General features: G+C 37.5%; 1 protein-coding gene across 1 annotated transcript in view; it reads right to left on the reverse strand.

The window, feature by feature from the left end:
* Window positions 1-16838, reverse strand: part of AGBL1 (AGBL carboxypeptidase 1) — a 922430-nt gene that overhangs the window by 762151 nt on the left and 143441 nt on the right.

The raw sequence follows: 16838 nt of genomic DNA on the forward strand, positions 1-16838 counted from the left end.
TAAAGAAACTTTCTATGGTTCACAACTTTCTCTGCTTGCTCATATTTGCCCATCTTTTCCTTGACTTTTAACTCCTTTTAAACCCCAGGCAGGCTGAATTAGAGAAACTTACCCCTGAGCCTCCAAATCAGCTGCAGTGCCAGCATCTTCTGGTACTAAGCTCATGGTCTGATGAGAGGGCTAAACAGCTGGCCGGGGGTGGGGGTTATAATACCGGGGTGTCTGCAGGAGCTAAGGAGGAATTCTGTTGTTCTACCCAAGGAGGGAACCAGTAAGAAATCTTGAGCAGCAGAGGCCAGGTGGGGGAGGGGCCCAGGTTCATCTGAGCTAACAATCACAGCAAACAAAATTTTGTTTCCTGGTGAATTAGAAAGTAGACCTGGGTTTATCTATAGACCAGAGAACAGGCCAAGAGAGTGAAGAACATGCCTCTCCTTAAATAGTATCATCTGGGACCCCCTGAAGCTTGAGACAATGTAGCCTGGAAGCAAGGCCCCACATTAAGAAGGAGTTAAAAGTCAAGGAAAAGATGGGCAAAGATGATCAAGAAGAGAAAGTTGTAAACCATAGAAAGTTTCTTTAGTGACAAGGAAAATTGAGGTAAACCCTCAGAAGAAGTTAATAACAAAGTCAAAGCTCCTACATTCAAAGCTTCCAAGAAAAATATGAATTGGTCTAAAGCCATAGAAACTCAGAAAGGACTTGGAAGACAAAGTACAAGAGGTAGAGGAAAAAATGGAAAGAGAAATGAGATTGATGCTGGAAAGTCATGGGAAAAGGCAACAGCTTGAAAAGCCAAATGGAAAAGGAGATAAAAAAGCTCTCTGAAGAAAAAAAATTGTCTAAGAATTAGGATGGAACAAATGGAAGCTAGTGACTTTATGAGAAACCAAGACACAAAAAAGCAAATGCAAATGAATAAAAAAATAGAGGGCAATGTGAAATATCTTCCTGGAAAAACTGTTGACCTGGAAAATAGATACAGGAGACATAATTTGAAAATGATTGGACTACCTGAATACCATGATCAAAATATGAGCTTATACATCATCTTCCAAGATATTGTCAAGGATAATTGCCCTGATATTCTAGAAGCAGAAGGTAAAATAGAAATTGAAAGAATACACTGATCACCTTCTGAAAAAGATCCCAAAGTGAAAACTTTCAGGAATATTATAGCCAAATTCAAGAGCTCCTAGGTCAAGGAGAAAATATTGCAAGCAGCCTGAAAGAAACAATTCAAATACTGTGGAGCCATGGTAAGAATAATACAGGATCTAGCAGCTTCTACATTAAAGGATTGGAGGGCATGGAATATGATATTCCAGAAGCCAAAGGAATTGGGACTACAACTAAAAGTTACCTACCCAGCAAAATTGTGTATAATCTTTCAGGGGGGGAAATAAGACTGCAGTGAAATAGAGGACTTTCAGGTATTCATGATGAAAAGACCTGAAATGAACAGGAAATTTGACTTTCAAATGCAAAACAATAGAAAAGCATAAAAAGGTAAACAGGAAAAAGAAATCATGAGAGATGTTAAAAGGTTAAACTGTCTACATTCCTACATGGGAAAATGATATGTCTAAGTCATAGGAGCTTTCTAAGTAAGTATTAGGGCAGACGATAGGAATAAATTTAGACAGAGGGCACATGTGAGAATTGCTTATGAAGGGAGGATATCTATGAAGCATTTATTTTTTATCTTTTTTTTGGGGGGGGGGTCAGTCAGGATTGGTGAGTGTTTTGTGTCTGAAGCCAGATTTGTGTTCAGGTCCTCCTGGGTCCAGGGTGGGTGCTTTGTCCACGGTGTCATCTAGCTACCCCATGATGACGCCTTTAGGGTAAAACTGAAGGGGGAGAGGAATGCACTAGGGGAGGGGAAAGGAGAGATTTAGAATGGGGTGAAATCTTAAACAAAAGAAGCAGGAAAGGGTTTATGGAGTGGGGGGAGAGATGGGGGAGGAGTGGGAAAGTTAATTAGCATTACACTCATCAGAATTAGCTAAAAGACCTTAATCTCATCAGAGTTGCCTCAAGGAGTGAATAACATACACACTTAACTTGGTGGAGTAATCTAATCCTGCAAGAAAAGTAGGAGGGGAAGGGGATAAGGAGGGAGGGGTGAAAGAAGGGAGAGCAAAGCAGGGGAGGGGGCAGTCAGAAGCAAATCACTTTTGAGGAGGGATAGCATAAAAGAAGATAGAAAATAGAGTAAATGTCATGGGAAGGGAACAGGATAGAGGGAAATACTTAACAGTAGTAATTGTGAAAAAAATTTGAAGCAGAGGCAAGAGTAATGTAAGAATGGTGACTGACCAGATCGGGTGCATTCAGGGTGGTATGGCCATAGACTAAAATGACAAGAAAGGAAAATAATAAATGTTGGAGAAGCTGTGGGAAAATTGGAACACTAATGCATTGTTGGTGGAGCTGTGAACCGATCCAACCATTCTGGAGAGCAATTTGGAATTATGCCTAAAGGGCGATAAAGCTGTTCATACCCTTTGACCCAGCAATACCACTTTTGGGTCTTTTTCCCAAAGAAATCATGGAAAGGGGAAAGGGACCCACATGTACAAAAATATTTATAGCTGCTCTTTATGTGATGGCAAGGAATTGGAATTTATGGGGATGCCCATCAATTGGGGAATTGCTGGACACGTTGTGGTATATGAATACAATGGAATACTATTGGGCTATAAGAAATGATGAGCAGGAGGAGTTCAGAGAAACCTGGAGGGTCTTGCGTGGGCTGATGATGAGTGAGATGATCAGAACCAGAAGAACATTGTACACAGTATCATCAACATTGAGTGTTGATCTACAGTGATGGACTATATTTTTCTCACCAATGCAATGGTACAGAAGAGTTCCAGGGAACTCGTGATAGAAGAGGACCTCCAAATCCAAAAAAAAAAAAAAAAAGAACTGTGGAGTATAGATGCTGAATGAACCATACTATTTATTTTGTTCTTGGTGCTGTTGTTTTTTCTATTTTGAGGTTTTTCATCATTGCTCTGATTTTTCTCTTATAGCATGACTAATGCAGAAATAGGATTAATGTTATTATGTGTGTGTGTGTGTATATATATATATATATATATATAAAACCTATATCAGATTACCTGCTGTCTAGGGGAGGGGGGAGGGGAGGGAAGGGAGGGAGGGAGAAAAATCTGAAATTGGAAAGCCTGTATAAACAAAAGTTGAGAACTATCTTTACACGTAACGGGAAAAAATATTTTATTAAAAAAAAAAAGAATGGTGACTGACAATGATGATGATGGACTAATTGATGGATTGATGATGATGGCAGGAAGATGATTGATGATGAGGACTGATTGATGAGGAGGAGGATTGAATGAAGAAGATGAGGTTTAATTGAAAACAATGAGGATTGATAGATGATGATGGAAAAATGTATGGTACTTTGCTGGGCTATTGTGAAGAAAATTATTTGTCAAGTTTACGGTATGATATAAAATGTATCTATTACTGTTGTTGCAATAATCATCCTCATGGCTTTATTGTAAAGAAATCTCTTTAAAGTACTATATAAATGTAGTTTACTATAAATGAATAAATAAATAATAAATAAATAAATAAATAAATAAATAAATAAATAAATAAATAAATAAATAAATAAATAAATAAATAAATAAATAAATAAATAAGTCATGAGCAGGATACTATCAGAAAGACCTTGGAGGGAACTGCATGAACTGGTACAAAGTAAAATCTACTGTATATGAAATAACTAATATTGTGAGATGATCTGTGAATGACTCGGATAGTTTCAGCAATGCAATGATCCAAGACAACTCTGAAGGTCTTATTAAAAATCCAATCCATCTACAGAGAGAGAACTGATGGTATTTGAATACAGATTGAAACTTTTTTTTTGTTTGTAGTTACTTTATCAGAAGCAAAAAAAAAAATTATGAGCAAGATGCTTTTAGAAAAGCCTGGAAAGACCTACATGAACTGATGCAGAGTTAAATGTACTATACACAAAATAACGGCAATAGTGTAAGATGATCTGTTGTGAATGACTTGGTTATTTTCAGCAATGCAATGATCCAAGATAAACCTGAAAGACTTATGAAAATTGCAATCCATCTATACACAAAGAACTGATAGTATCTGAAAAAAGATTGAAGCTTAATTTTTCATAGTTCCTTAATCTGAAGTTTTCTGTTTCTCTGGATTCTTTCACAACATGGCTATTGTGGAGATGTTTTGTATGACTGACTACTCATGTATAACTTATATTGAATTGCTTGAGTTCTTATGGGTGGTGGGGAGGGAGGGAGGAAGAAAAGTTGGAACACAAAGTTTTAAAAAATTGATGTTAAAATTTGTTTTCACGTGTAAATTGGAAAAAATAAAATTCTAAATAAAAAATTTACATTGTTGGACTAAATATAATTAGATGAAATTAAAGAGGGATCCTTGTAAAGTCTTATGCACAAGTTCAAACAATCAGGTTTATGAGTACAAAAGGGCAAGTTATGGCTGGCTAACAGCAGCTCATATGAAAAAACAGTCTTGATGTTTAAAGGGAAGGCAGACTCAAAAAGCTAATGTAATCTTAGGCTTGAGGAGTGGCAGGGTATCTACAAATAGAGAGGTGATAGTATTGTTGGATACCATGATGATTAATTCACAAATAAAGTGTTGGATTCCACTTGGAAGCCACATTTCAGAAAGGGAATTGATTGGTTGGAAGTGTTGAGAAGATAGCAAATAAATTGTAAAGTAACTTAATATTACAAAATCCATTGAAAGAATTAGAATGTGAAATTCCTGAGGGCAGGGGTGGTGTTTTTACCTTTCTTTGAATCCCTAGCAACTTAGCCCAGTGCTTGGCTCATAATAAGTACTTAATTTTTATTAATGTTAATGTTGTTAATGTTGTTAAAACAAACTGGAATTGAATATGTTTAGCCTGAAAAAGTAGCAGATTGAGAGAGGATATGATTGCTGTGCTCAAGTAAATGAAGGACTATCTTCTGGAAGAGTGATCAGATTTATTCTGCTTGTCCACAGAGGAAAAAACTAGGAACAATGGGTAGAAACTGCAAATTTAGGTCTGGTGTAAGAAAAACTTCCCAACAGTTAGAATTATATGAAAATATAATAGGTTGCCTTGGGAAGTAATGTCTTCCCCCTCACTGGAAGTCTTTCCGGACAGACTGGATAACCACTTGGCATTTTATAGAAGGGATATTTGTTCAAATTTGAATTGAACTAGATAGCATCTGAGGTTTGTTCCTACTCTGAGATTTTATAATTCTGTTATTCTGAACTATAGAATCTGAGCTCAGAGAAGACACAATAAGTAACCTGTAAACACTCCATACAAAACCAAACCTCCAGAAAGAAAACCTAGTAGTTCTGGGACTTAAGATTTGCCATGTTATAGATATGTTCTGATTAGTAAGGTATGACATCTTTGCTGAAAAATCTCTAATTTAAAAGTCAAAAAAGTTATTGTATAATTAACCTAAAATACAATGAAAACGGCATTGCTTACCATCTAGAACCAAGAATACATCATCCCATCTCAGATCTCTTTGGTGCTTTATTGTCCGTATCTGGCCAGTTAATTTATAAAGCCAGAAAGATATAATATCTAACATCAAAAGGTTCAGGACTCAGCTGCACTGCTATGTTAACCCCTGATTTTCTGGAATTCTAGATTAACTAAATCTGGCCCCATATTCAGGGATAGAGTCTAATAGAAAGAGAAAGAAGTTTATGTACCACTCTGGGTAGGAACAATGGAGCCTAAATGTTTTGTCAATGCCAATTGTTGAATTCCCCCCAAAATGCCATGCAGTGGTGATTGAAGAAGACAATCACACTTCTTGGAACACTATGACTTGCCCTTTCTCAGAGGGGGATGGAGCTTATTACTAAATGGTATCATTTACTCATGTACTCCTGAGCATCCTTGAACAAAATTTCACAGTCATCAAAAGTACATTCCAGTCCGGTGTTGGAAGCAGAATAATCAGACAAGTGGTGAAATCCTAGGATCAATGTGAGCTCTTGCAAGATATAATAAGCTAAGTCACCATTTTATACTATATCATAATGGTATAAGATGATAACATGATCAGACAAGAAAGAGGGCCTGGTTTTAGATTGGATAGCATTACATCATTATACAGGCTAAGAGAGGTAAGAGGTTTGTGTCAGGTAGTAGTACTGCCACCTCTAACTCAAATAGAGCTAGATTAAGAGGTGCTTTTGTTTTACTAATCTAGATATATAACATGAAGATGTTCTGTTATGCCCATACCCCTAAGTAGGAGTAGATATTCCAGATTCAATTCAAGTCAATCATTCATATTGGTCCCAAGAGGCTCAAATTACTTGACTACAACTTAAAGGAGGCATCAATATTCTGTGTTTTCCTAATCAAACTTATCTAATTTTGATTATCATTATTTTCTTTTGGCAGGGCAATAGGGGTTAAGTGACTTGCCCAGGGTCACATAGCTAGTAAGTGTTAAGTGTCTGAGGCCGGATTTGAACTCAGGTACTCCTGACTCCAGGTCTGGTGCTCTATCCACTGTGCCACCTAGATGCCCCCTGATTATCATTATGCTACCTCAATTCCCTGATCTCTGGTTTGGAGGTGAGGTGTTATAAACCTTAGTAGAACAGTATAGAGAAGATTCTTTTTATTTTCTTATATGTTCCCTCTTCTTTTCCACTATTCTTACTGATGCTGCCTTCCTAAGGAAACAGCAATGCTTAAAATGGTATATATCTGAGATCATTCTAGCATAGGAATAGAGAATCAGCCTTGGATCCAAGAATATCTAAATTCAAGATGCACCTCTGACACTGTTAGGTTGAGTGACCCTGGGAAAGTCACTTAATTTCTCATTTCTCTAAACCAGAGGTGTCAAACATTGGCCAACACTCCCTCACAGGTAACAAACTAAAATGTAATTGGGAAATATATAGCCAAAAACTACCACAAAACATAGACAATGTTAATTTGTAGGTGGCCACAGGGATCTTTATGTGGTTTAGGGGCTCCATTTAATTAATTGCAAAGAATGTGACTACCTGCACTGGGGTAGGGAATTTCCTCACTCAAAGATTTCCTTGTCCATGAAATCATGGGTCCAGTTCCAATTATAATTCTAACAATAACAATAATGACATTTATATATTACCTGTTATGTGCCAGGTAATATGCTAATCATTTTATAAGTATTATCTTATTTGTTCTTCCCAACAATTCTTGGAGGCAGGTGCTTTTATTATCCCTATTTTATTTTATTTATTCATTTTTTTAGTGAGGCGATTGGGGTTAAGCGACTTGCCCAGGGTCACACAGCTAGTAAGTGTTAAGTGTCTGAGGCCGGATTTGAACTCAGGTACTCCTGAATCCAGGGCTGGTGCTCTATCCACTGTGCCATCTAGCTGCCCCTATTATTCCTATTTTATAGTTGAGGAAACTTGTCCAAGATCACAGAGTTATTGTATAGCTGACGTGGAATTCAAACTCGGGTCTTCCTGACTCTAGACCCAGCATTCTATCTCCTGAGTCACCTATCTATCTAGATCCCAATGTCTAGAGAAATGCCACCAAAACACACACACACAACCAAACTATAAATAGAATGGGGTGGAAAAATATGAAAAGATTTCCTTTCTTTCATTTTTCATCTGTTATCCTCTCACCAAATAAACAGCAGGCTAGGAGATGTTTGCTAAAGCCATTTCAATTTCCCTATTCCAATCACAGAATCATAGAATGTTAAAGGTTGATGGGCCCTTAGAGATCATTTGGTCTGCTTCATCATTTTACAGTCTCAGAAACTGAGTCTCAGAGAGGTAAGATTAGTAGTTTTCCCAAGGCAATATTGATAAATACCAAAACTGGAACTAAAATCTAGGTCTCCTACTTCCTAAATGAGGACAAAAATGTGCCAGGGACCACTAAGAGAAAAAGAATTGACTGACTAGAGAAGTAACCTAGGATAGTAGACTGTGCTTTGGACTTGGGACTCAAGAAAGTGTTGTGTGAGTTAAGGTAAATCATTTTGATTCTTTGAGTCTCGCTTTCCAAGTCTGTAAAATGAAGAAGTCTCCTGGATATTTGAATTCTACTTCAAATCAGTTAAATGGCATGGATGGGCATGGAAGGACATTGCAAATGCTCCACCAAGGAATGCCTCTTTTCGCCTCTTGGAAAACCCAAATCCATTTAAGGCTCAGCTCAAGTGGCACCTCCTTGGAGGCCTTTCCTTAATCATTACAGTTAATTCTGTCAGCCCCAAATTACTGTGTTTATTTTGCAAAATCTGGAATTTTGTTCTCTATATATTTATTACCCCATCCCCACCCCCCACTGTCCAGTGAAAGCCCTTTAAGGGTAAATGTCATGTCCTTTTTTTCCTTCATATCCCCAGAGCTTTTCAGAGTGCTCGGTACATATCAGGGATTTAATAAATACTTGTTGATTGGTAGATGGATTGATGCTTAAACAGAAAGTGAATTTACTCTTAGTTGGATGAAAATAGGAAGTATGAAACAAAGTCGGGGAAAGGTTACTGGCAGGGAGCTGTTAGTATTAAAGCAGAGGTAGTTCTCAAGAAGCTGCTTTAGAGGTTCACAGCCCCCATGACTCCTGTTCAGTCACTGTAATGACATTAACGGTGCAACAAGTTGCATCTGCTTTCATAACCCTCAGCTCTCCAAGCTCCCTCCTCCCCATTCCCCTAAATAACGGCTGAGCAAATGCCTCGGAGACCATCTTCAGCTAATTTCCTCCAAGCCATGCAAGCTGCTAACGCTGGGAAGCACAGATAGTGTGGAATAGCAAATATGACCAAAATTAGATTAAAATAACCTCCTGATAAACAAATTACTCACTGAAAATAAATATTGGACTGGTGGCAACCAAGATAGCTAAAAGAACAGCACCACCACATGGCATAAGAAAGAATCACCCTCCGTTTGTATTCTTCCATCCCTCCTGAATGGAGGGATCCCCCAATCTTATTTTAACTCAGTAGGGTGACTGGCAACTGCCTAGGCGGGTCAAGGGGAGTGGGAGGAGTTCTTTCAACTTCTTACCCCTCCTTCTCTGTTTAAAATACATACATATTTTTCATGGAGAATTGAACTACATGCCCAGAAAAAACAATTGATTTTGTCCTTGCATTGCACTAGAGTATTAACAGAGTATAGCAGAATTCTAAATAAGCTTTCCCATCTCTTTTGTGCTCCCTCCATCACCAATTAATTCTTCTACCTGTAGGAACTCAAGACTTACTGCTCCAATTTGGTACATTGCACAGCCATGCTGATTTTTTCAGCTTGTATATCTGTATTCTTTCCATGGAGCATTGTCCACACAGTTAAATGCATGGACAAAGTCTATCCTGTGCCTTTCCTTCATTTTTTCCTATGTTGCATGGTACATCCTCATTAATTTGTCATCTACCACCTTACCTCATGTAAGAGTGTTTCACATACCTGGAATATATTGAATTACCTTTCATCCTCCTCTTCTTTGATATAAATAATCCCAATTCTCTTAAATGAAGAATTCTTAAACTAGGGAATATGATCTTGATTTGTCTGTTTGTTAAATATGGTTTGTTTTAGGTTTTTTTTAATAACTGAGTTTCAATATAAATGGTTTACTTTGTAATCCTATGTATTTTATTTTAATGCTTTTAAAACCTTATTCTGCAAGGGGACTATAGGCTTCACCAGATTATCAAAGGGGCATATGACACATGCAAAAAGTTAAGAATTCTTGTTTTAAGTTCTTTCCCTAGTTCTTAAGCACCAGCAGTTCTTATAAAATTCAATGGTATGATCAGTGTGGAGCATGATGGGGATTCACACCAAGTTCAGTAAAGTCATCTATTCCCATGTAACAAATGTAAATATCAATACAATGTATTTGATACTGATTTTTAGCTTTTCCTAAGATAACCACTATATTTCTCTAGCCAAACAGATATAACAACTGAAAAAAATTACCTCAAACTATCATAATGAAATTTGTTATTGACTAAAAACAAGAATGATTCCCATCGCATTTCCTATCATTTTATCTCTGTGTATTGTGAGTTTGTGAGAAACCCAGGAATGACTCCCCAATAGATCATGCCCTCAATGCACTTGGAAAGGATGGACCACCACTTGAGATGCTGATAGAGAATCAAACATCCATTGGACCCAGTGGATGTCAAGAGCTACCAAGAAAATAGGAAGGTAGTACATTTTCAATCCTTCTCCCCCTGCCAGCTAGTGGCTTCTTTAATTTCACTGACACCAATTGTTAGCTTCTCATACTATTCACTTTTCCTATAAGTACAATGATTATAAGAAAGTATTGGTCATGTAGTTATTCGTGGGCAAAGAGACACATTCCCTATCTGGCTATAGGGGTAACTAGGAAAAGTCATAGATACTTCCAGTTATCAAGATAAAGGAAGCAAACATATGGGTTGCTAGTTATAGAAATAAATAGAGCAACAAAAATGCATTATTTGACCTAAAGGGGACAATACCCCAAATGATCTAAGTCCCAAGTGAGTTGCCACCTCTCTCATTTGTTCACCACCACTCCCTGCCCAAGGTACTCTCTACCTCATCAATTTCCTTTCTATTATAATTTGTGTACATGTTCTATTCCTCTCCCCAATAGAATATGAGTTCCCTGAAGGCAGAAATTATTTCATTTTTGTCTTTTATTTATTTTGGGGGGGGGCAATGAGGGTTAAGTGACTTGCCCAGGGTCACACAGCTAGTAAGTATCAAGTGTCTGAGACTGGATTTGAACTCAGGTCTTCCTGAATCTAGGGCCAGTGCTTTATCCACTGTGCCACCTAGCTGCCCCCTCATTTTTGTCTTCTTAACCCTAGAACCTAGCATAATACCAAGCACATAGTAATTGCCTAATAAATATGTATTGGTTGATTCATTGAGTGTAGAGATTATTTCATTTTTTGGCTTTATATCCCTAGGACCTAGTGCAGTGCCTTGCATATAGTAGGTGACTAATAAATGTTTGTTGATTTGACTTGAATTGACTTTAATCATCTTTCAGTATGACAAACTGTCTAGGCAACAGAGTGTACATTTTGGAAATTATGTTTTACCTTCATTGCAAACTACATTGCACCATATCTGTTCTGTACCACGATAACAAGATGTGTTCCTACCTGCACCTACCCCCAATGACTTCTCTGTGCTAGCTCAGAGCTCTTGAATACTCTTTTTTAATTTTAATTTAATTTTATTTTTAATAAAATTATTTTATTATTTTCCAGTTAAATTCTTGAATACTTTCAAGTTCTCACAAGAAATAAGTAAGGACCTTCCCATTTGGGGGGGAGTAGTAGTCTTTCCCTCCCAGCCATTTAGGCAAACAATAGAGTAGAAAGAACAATGAGATATCTGTGGTCTGGCTGTCCAACTTCCAATGAACTCTCCTATGCTTTCTCTCTTTTCTTCTCTTCCTTCTTCCTTCCCCCACTGCCTGCAAATTCTACTTTCCTAAATGCTAATTCTGCATTTAAGTTGAAGGCAGCGCTGAAGCAGCCCTATCATTCTCTTATTAAGATTTAGTGCCTGAACCAGAAGGTGTTTCCTTGTTGCAATAATGTGACCTTTAAATCTGGGCGGCAAGGTTAATACCAAAGCATTATTTGAGAATTCATCACTTGAGCCAGTACAAGTCAGACATGATCCCATTGCTGTGTGCTCATTTAAAAGCTGCTTCTAGGGCTATGATTTTTCACAAATTCATTTATTTCTAATGCTCATGAAAAAGACAGCAGAGCACAGAGAGGAAGAAGAAGAGAAGCAAAAGAGACCTAGACGGAATGGGAACGAGGGAAAGTAGAGATACAGGAGAGGGAGACAGAGACAAAAGACAAGATGCCTTTGTGATTTATTATAGAAAAGATTGTCTGCAGTAGAAGAAGCACTATTTCTTAATCAAAGCTTTATTAAATTCCAGTAATAAAAAGCTAAGTGATTTTGGATGGGATAAAGCATAATAGGCCAAAGCTTTCATTTCAGAAATATTCAGTCTATCATTTGTTCTGCTGAAGTGGGGTGGGGTATCTGTGTGTGTGTGTGTGTGTGTGTGTGTGTGTGTGTGTGTGTGTAAGCACGACATGCATGCAGGTGCTTGGAGTGGAACGCAAAGAGAGAAGAGGAGGGGATGAGAAAGATATTCGTAGAAAATGCATGGGATTTGAGTTAAGCCCATATAACTGCTGAGAAACCTGTCTATTGGATCAGAGATTCATTTTTTAACTTCAAGGATCTATAACTGCTCAGACAAGAAGAGAAATAAAACTTCCAAGTGTATTCTCCCTCCTTTTGGCAGAGAGAAGGAGAAAAAGGAAATGCTTTGACTTCTATGTTATCTGGCCTACATTTGGTTACCAGGGAGTAGATAACTGAATGCAAGGTTGGTCTTAGATAAATTCCTGAATGATTTTGCATCTTTTTTATTCACTCTATGTAACCATATATATTTCCTTTTTTTTTAACTTTATTTTCCTCTTGGAAACATCCTTTCTTTCCTCACCTTCCCTCAATAAAGGTAATCTTATTGGGGTACTCATCATTGGGGTATTCATTCTAGTCTGCTCTTCCATGTCAGTGCCCCATCCTGTCTTGTCTGCTAGACAACAACTGCCTGTCTTATCTGAACTTTCTTCTTTCCAAAGCCTTTTGGTGAAATTTATTTGTCCTGTATCTTAAGTTCTCTATGCATTTCAAGGTGGTAATTGGTTATGCCAGATAAACTTATCTGCAGTAATGTAAAAAGGCTTCTATGACATTTGGAACAGAGGGATAGTGTTCCCTTTGTCAAATAGCCAGGAAGTCACCGTCACTTTCAGGACTTTTTTTTTTTTGGAAAGGCAATGAGAGATAAGTGACTTGCCCAGAGTCACACAGGTACTAAGTGTCAAGTGTCTGAGGCCAAATTTGAACTCAGATCTTCCTGAATCCAGGGCCTGTGCTTTATCCATTATACCACCCAGCTGCCCTTCTATGGCATTTGAATGGGAAATTTCTAGAATATTCTAGAACTATACATTTAGAGCTGGAAGGGACCATAAAAAAACATCTTGTGTGACCCCTTCATTTTAAAGATTAACAAACTGAGACCCAAAGAGGTTAGTTTGACTAAGGTAACAAAGGTAGTTAAATGATAAAACTGGGATTCAACCTCAGGTCCTCTAAGACCAAGTCCAGTGCTCAAAATCTTCTATTTCTCTTTCAACTCAAAGAAATTTGACTCCAATAGTGGGGATTCTAGATCAGGCAGGTGGTTCAACAGAAGACAGATATTTGAAAATCTATGGATTTTTGTATAAACTTCAAATTACCTGCACATTGTCTCTCATCCTTTCTTGTATAACTCAGTAGGACCTTACTCACTTAACAATCACAAAATCATCAAATCATGGAGCTAAAAAGGTTAGAGAGCATATAGTCCAAACTACAAATATAAATTATATATATATGTATGTATGTATGTATATATATGTTTACATACATACATGCATACATATATTTTTTCTTATTAGTGGAGGGTCAAGATCATCAGCTTTGCAAGGTAAAGACAATACATGATCAATTTCATTGTTCTGATTTTAGCTTTATTGATAAGCATACAGCATCAATTAGGCTAAAATAATGGGTTCTGCCTTTGGGCTTTAACTACTACAGAATGATATTGGCATCTTTGTAAACACAGGATGACACAACATGAATAATAAAAATGTCTTACATTCCCTCTTAGAAAAAGAGAAGTTTTTAAATATGGATGTGTTACAATTTCATAATATTTGAGTATTTTGCGTCTTGCTAATCGACAGTGATCACAAATGTTTCAGCACAAAGAAGATATGGCCACAAATAATGTTCCTGTTGTGTTAATATTATCATCAAGAAAGGGACAAAACAGACTTTTAATGTGATTGACCTTTATTACTACAAGTACTATGATAAATTGATTGCACCATTACTCGAAAGGGGAAAAATGGCAAGAAATGTGAAGAGAATAGCAGCAATGTACTATACCAGAGTGCATCCTAGTACATGCACAGGAAAAATATTTCTGCCGTGATAGTTAATGCTTTAAAGCCCATGCTTTTAATTCAAAGGCCTACATTTCTTTATATCTCCTCTCCCTTATTGCCTGACACATTGTACTCTATAGTTATGATACTCTTTAGTTCAGGGGCTGATGTTGGCAGAAAGATGGATGAAGACCTCTATTTAAAATATAAGCACTTTGAAGGCAGGAACACTCCTCTCCTCTCCTTTTCTTTCCTTTCCTTTCCTTTCCTTTCCTTTCCTTTCCTTTCTTTCTTCCTTTCTTTTTCTTTTGTCTTCTAGTTCAAACACATAACACAATGATTTGCATGTACTAAGCATTTAAGAAATATTACTGACTTGAATTAAACTAAATTGAACAGTCAAAACTCAGGGGTGATTGATCAGGGGAGCCCACAATTTTGTGAATTCCCCAATCAACTTGATGGAGCATCAGATGTTCCAAGGACTTTGGAGAGCATCTGATGATGTGGGCAAGACCACAAGTGACTTCATGAGAGGACACAGGAAAGTCCAAGATGATTACTTGGCTAAAACTCAGAATAATAGTCAGTGGAGCCATCCCTCTATGGTATATAAAGGCAAGCTTTCCATTTGTGCCTTCTTCCAGAGTGTGGAAAGGATGTAAGAGAAGGGAAATTTCCCTCTACCTTCTGCAAAGCTCATTGTGATTTATGGCAAAAACATATGCTGAACTATAGGTGCTTGACCAGATGGCTTTAGAGAGATGTCCCTGGAACTCAAATTCATAGCTTCCTTTCTGTTTTCTGTTTCATGTTTCCTTTTCTGAACATGTCAGAGACCATAGACCTAATGATGGGCTTTTCCAGTGCCAGAGATGACAGTTGGAGTAAAGTTAGAGATCCTGAAGACGTACATGACAGAAGCAGACATGTGCTTTGGGCTCACATAGCCCAAGGGGGTAGTACATGAAAAATAGCCATGGCTTCTCTACAGAGAAGAGGATATTTTGAATCCCAAAGGCAAAATGATCATAGAATATGGACTTCTAAAAAGGAAACAGCATTCTCTAGACATTGCTTTGAGGCAAGTTCAAGAATTCTTAAGTTTGAAAGTTGAAGGATCAGACCTTCAAGAACAATAAGAGCATTTCTTGATGCAGTGTGATCCTTGAAGAAAAAAAGGATCATCCACATACCTCCTAATCAATGTCCTGTGTGAAGAGCAAAGACGGTGAATAAATTGGTCTCTGTAGGTCCAATTGGAAGAAAGTTGCTAGTTCAGCAATCCTAAAAGTATGCTTTCATTTTGAGGGGAGTCTTCTAAACCACAAGTTATTACTGTGGGTCTCAAAAGAACAACACAGAACTCTGTAGGAAAGAGGGATTCACCACATCAATCATCACAATAATAACCCCAAGTTCAGTGGTTTCCTGGGGAAGCTGATTGGCAATTTCAAGGCTATATGTGATTTTTTTAGCTGTGTTTTGTGTTATTTTTTTCTTTTAATCTATTTATTGAGTCCTGTGAGTCAGCTGTCCAGTATTCATTTTGTATTTTCTACCATTAGTGCTTGTATTGGAACTGAGAACCTTTTTTTACTTACCTTTGAGGAAACAAACATGACATTTAGCCGAACATATTCAGAGATTTTCCTGGAGTAAGTAGAGTTGAGGATAACAAGCCAATGAAATAAAGTAGCTGTTGCTGGGTTAGGCCCTGAGGACCAGACCTGATCTATATAAGCATAGATTTGGGTCACAGGTTATATACTGTTTCTATGAAAGATCAACATCTCTAAAAGCACATGATCTTTGTATCTAGAGACATCTAGGACTAGTTTGTGGGAGAGGTAAAAGGAAGCACACTCCCCTCATCATAGGTTCTCTTTTCTTACAAGGTTCCTATTCTACCATTCTCAGCTTCTAAGTCTGCCATTCTTAGAATTTCTAAATGTCAGCACCATTCCCACCACCAGCTTACGAGCACCTGGTGTTGTAACTGGTAGCAACAGGCTGGGCAAGAAAGTCATGAAAATATAAACACAAAATCTGAGTCAAATTCAGTCTTATGGATGTCTGGTTCTCTCTCCAGAACCCAGTGGTAACATGTTTCCATTTCCTCTTTCAAGGTGTTCATAATTTCTCCACTCCTCACTCCCCAACTCATTCTTATGCCTTCTGCTATCCTTTCAGGGCATGATACTGGATATATGCCTTGGCATTATAGAAAACTTCAACAAACAAAATTAATTCAAACCTCAATATCTTTCTTCATTCAGGACAAAGGGTGAAATATATGATCTACTCCTCTCATCATGCTCAGTTTATGGAAGTTTATTGTTTCTGTTTTTAAATTACATATTCATTTATAAGACTTAGCAAAATTTAATTATTACCCATAGGCCTTAGGCAGCCTCCACAAGAACAAATATCATAATCCAATCAACTAGTTCCCAAACATCCAAATTCAAATAGATGAGACAAAAAAGATGGAATAAAAAGAAAAAGGGTCATGTGAAGAAGCAGAGAGAGAATCAGCCTTGGAGTCAGAAAGATCTGGGTTCAAATACTCCGTATGACATATTCTGAAATATTAAATCACCACAGGTAAATCACTTAAACTCTCAGTGCCCCAAGGAATTCTTTATGTTTTTAGTGGGCATTGAATTTCTGGCCTCCACTGATAGGAGAGGTTCTTCATTCAGCATTCCCTATAATGATGAAATCAGAGGCCTAGACTCC

This window comes from Dromiciops gliroides, chromosome 2, assembly GCF_019393635.1.
Source record: "Dromiciops gliroides isolate mDroGli1 chromosome 2, mDroGli1.pri, whole genome shotgun sequence".
Lineage (NCBI taxonomy): Eukaryota > Metazoa > Chordata > Mammalia > Microbiotheria > Microbiotheriidae > Dromiciops > Dromiciops gliroides.